Source organism: Silene latifolia, chromosome 9 (genome assembly GCF_048544455.1).
Source record: "Silene latifolia isolate original U9 population chromosome 9, ASM4854445v1, whole genome shotgun sequence".
Taxonomy (NCBI): domain Eukaryota; kingdom Viridiplantae; phylum Streptophyta; class Magnoliopsida; order Caryophyllales; family Caryophyllaceae; genus Silene; species Silene latifolia.
In genome coordinates this window covers 168,604,963-168,609,046 of record NC_133534.1, presented here as the reverse complement: position 1 = coordinate 168,609,046, position 4,084 = coordinate 168,604,963, and the positions used below count along the sequence as shown (strand labels likewise).

The window sequence follows — 4,084 nt, the reverse complement described above, 5'->3', positions numbered from 1 at the left end:
TTGGCAAAAGTGTCCCTATGGGATTTGGAAATGAAAATTACCTCCGGATAATTCGAAAGTTGAGCAATTTCCGGAGTAGAAGATGTTGTTGCTTCCATGGGAGGTTGTTGTTGTTGCATTTCCAAGTTTGGGCTAGCTACCACCATAGCCAATGCTTTCTTTGCTTGAAGACTCTTTTGTCTTGATGAGAGTGCCTTTGCCTTTGGTGCCTTTGCCTTTGTTGCTTTTGTTGCTCCCTTAGTCCTTGCCATTGATGAATAAACCAAGAAAAGAGTGAAAATCTTCAATTTCTAGTGTACCCAAATCGATTTAAAGATGAAAGGCTTTGCCTTTATGAATTCAAAAATCGCCCAAAGGTTGAAGATTTTGTGCTTGGTTTTGATTTTTGTTGAAATAGGAGTGATTGATTTGTTGTTAAAAGGATGTTTTGATTTGATTTTGGTGAATGTTGTTGAGGAATCTTGTTTTTGTGATGGAGAGATTGAGGGTTTTGGATTTATGGGGTTTATGAGTAGTGTTATGAATGAAGGAATGAAGAAATGAATGTGGGAGGGGGTTTATAAAACTCGAAAAATTTGAAATGCAGGGGCAAGACGGGCGGTTTTTGCTCGGGACGCCCGGATTCGGCCTGTTCTGGATTGGGAAAAACTCGCCTAAAGACGGGCGTCTTTCAGTGAAGACCCTCGGATTTGCAAACGCAGAACGGGCGGATTCCTTTACAGGGATTTTTCTTGTTTTTCTCAGCCAAGAAGACGGGCGTCTTTTTGAAGACGGGCGGATTTGAATGCAGGACGCCCGGATTCGTTGACAGTCAGAAATTTCAAAAATTCAGCTCATGATGGACGGGCGTCTTCTACCCAATATGCCCGGATTGCCTGAAGACGGGCGGATACTCCTAAATTCGCTCGGGTTCTGCCCCTTTTTACCCGGATTCAGTTCCATCCGTGTACTTTGCATATCCCTTGTCATTTTTCTATTCTTCTTCATATCTCGTGTTCTTCATTGTGGGGGCACTACTAAGGCATGGATATCCTAGGCAATTGCCATCCCCAGACTAAGCTAAAGCATTACACGTCAATTGAAATCGTTAGTCCCTCCCTCACTTCTCTCAAACATGATAATTATCTTGATCAAAGTATAAAAATCCAAAAATGACAAAAATGCAATATACGAATTGAAATGCAAGTTAGAGAGTTAGAAATATTTACAAATGGTGGTTTAGGGAGGACTCCACCAAACTCTCATTCTTGATGAGATGTCAAGGGGGCATATTCAAGGTGTTGTTGACGTTGCTTAACACCTTGAAAAAGTAATCAAACGCTTTTTCATTGTCATGATAAAGGTCTTCAACAGACCTTGGCCCTTGTTGTCGGTCTTGCTCAATGGCATTACCAATGTAGGGATTAAAAATCCCTTCAAATTCGTCGTCCCAAAGACCACAAACTTCATTAAGTTGATCATTGAAAATCTCTTGATTTGATGGAGACAACTTTCCCATTTCCTTTTCTTGGCCAATAAGGCCATCTTCTTCATTGCTTGACTTTGGTGAGCTTTGCAAGCTCTCTTTGTCACAATTCACTTGCTCTTTGAATGGAGCATCTTCAATTTTCTTCTTCCATTGGAGTTCCGACTTCTTCCTATCATCCTTCCGACTATAATGATCGATCATAAAACACGGTTCATGTAAACGGGGAGCTCTCATAGTCTTGTCAAGATTAAAAGTTATAATCTCATCTCCCACTTCTAGAGTGAGCTCACCATGTTTCACATCAATCACCGCACCCGCGGTGTGTAAGAAGGGTCTTCCTAGAATGATTGGAATGTTGGAATCTTCCTCCATATCAACAATGACAAAGTCCACCGGGATGAAAAACTTCCCAATTCGTACGGGAACATCTTCCCATATCCCTAATGGTGTCTTCGTCGATCTATCGGCCATTTGGAGTGTGATATTGGTGTATTTAAGCTCTCCCATCCCCAACCTTTTACTCACCGAGTACGACATAACACTCACACTAGCCCCTAGATCACACAAGGCTTTGTTGATCGTGGTGTCGCCAATGGTACACGGTATTGAGAAGCTTCCCGGATCCTTGAGTTTTGGAGGTGAACTCCCTTGAAGTATTGCACTACTCACCTTAGTGAAGGCGATAGTCTCAAGCTTCCGGATCGACTTCTTCTTTGTGAGGATGTCTTTCATGTATTTCGCATAGGCTGGCACGTGATTGATTAATTCCGTGAAAGGAATTGAGACTTCCAAATTCTTCACAATTTCCATAAACTTTTCAAGTTGGTCATCAAATTTGGGCTCGGCTTGATGACTTGGAAAAGGAAGTCTAATCACAATGGGCTCCTTCTCCTTGACCTTGTCTTCATTTTTCCTTGAAATTTCTTCTTTTGATGGTTCCCCATCTTTGGAGTTTTGCACAATTTCTTCCTTATCACTAGCTTCCACAACTTCACCCTCAACTTGCTTCTTTGGTGCTTCATACCTTGTACCACTTCTCAAGTGAATGGCACTAACCGTTTCATGTCTTGGGGGATTACTTTGAGGTGGTAATTTCCCCTTTTGTCTTTGTGAGCTTGAAGATGCTAGTTGAGTCAATTGGGTTTCCAACATTTTGGTGTGAGCTAGAATGTTGTTGATGGTGGTTTCCTTTGCTTGACTATCTTTTTGCATTTGAGTGAAAAATTCTTGTTGATTCTTTTGCATTTGGAGGACCGCTTTTTTAACATCAAAACCTTGGTCATTTTGTTGATTGTATGGATTTTGATTTTGGTAACCTTGGTTTTGGTTGTAAAAGGGTCTTTGATTTTGGTTTCTCATGGGAGGTGGGGTGTATGTTGTTTGAGGGTTTTGAACATTTTGGCTTTTGTATGAGAGATTTGGATGGAATTTGGTGTTTTCATTGTAATAGTTGGAATAAGGGGTACCACTTTTGTATGCTTGGAAAGCATTCACTTGTTCATTTGTTCCCCTACATTCACTTTGGTCATGTCCCAAAGTTCCACAATTCTCACATATCCCACTTGGGATTGATTGAGATGCCGTCATGGCATTAACATGATGCTTTGGTGATTTTGAGGCTTCTTCAAGTCTAGCCATAGCTTTTTCAAACTTCAAATTGATTATGTCAATGTGAGCACTAAGTTGAGCACCCAATTGAGTAACGGAGTCCACTTCATGCTTTCCTCCTCTAGTAGCCTTGCGAGGTCTACTATATTGTGAGTTATGGACCGCCATTTCCTCAATTTTGTTCCATGTTTGATTGTCATCAACTTCGGTGAACATTCCATTTGATCCCATGTTGAGAATGTTCCTTGAATCTTCATATAGACCGTTCCAAAATTGTTGTACCAAGAACCACTCGCTAAGTCCATGGTGAGGACATGAGCGACAAATTCCCTTGAACCGCTCCCAAGCTTCATACAAAGATTCTTCATCCCTTTGCTTAAAACCCGTAATTTGAGCTCTTAGCATGTTAGTCTTTTCCGGTGGGTAGAATTTTTTGTAGAAAGCTAGGGCCAACTTCTTCCAAGAATCAATTCCGAGAGTGGCCTTATCAAGGCCCTTCAACCATTGTTTCGCGGTGCCAATTAGAGAAAAAGGAAATAAGACCCATCGAATTTGGTCTTGAGTTACACTGGTTTGAGAAATCGCATCACAATAGTCATAAAAGGTTTCCATATGAGAATGAGGGTCTTCACTAGGCTTCCCCCCAAATTGGCTCCTTTCGACTAATTGGATAAAGGCGGATTTGGCAATAAAATTTCCGGTCTAATGTTGTGGTGTGGGAGTACCGTTGGGTAGGTTCTCCTCGGTGAGTACGGAATGTGATGAAAACTTAGGCATTGTGGGTTGATTTTGTGTGGTATTTTGTGTTGGGTTCTCCTCACCTTCTCTTGCAAAAGGGTTGATGAACTCAATAGTTGGTTGAATATCTACAACCTCACTAATACCTCTCAAATTTCTCCTAGCAAGTCTTCTATTCGTTGTCAAAGTTCTTTCAATTTCACGATCAAAAGGTAACAAATCACCTTGTGACCTTCTAGACATGCAAAAATATCAAACAACTCGAAAATA

The 4,084-nt window shown here is 41.1% G+C and overlaps 1 non-coding gene across 1 annotated transcript; it reads left to right on the top strand.

Moving 5' to 3' along the window:
• Nucleotides 1-3,374: 3,374 nt before the first annotated feature.
• Nucleotides 3,375-3,481, top strand: LOC141604456 (small nucleolar RNA R71). The gene has a single exon (XR_012526155.1). It is a non-coding gene; the product is annotated as a small nucleolar RNA R71 (small nucleolar RNA).
• The last annotated feature ends 603 nt before the right edge of the window (nt 3,482-4,084 follow it).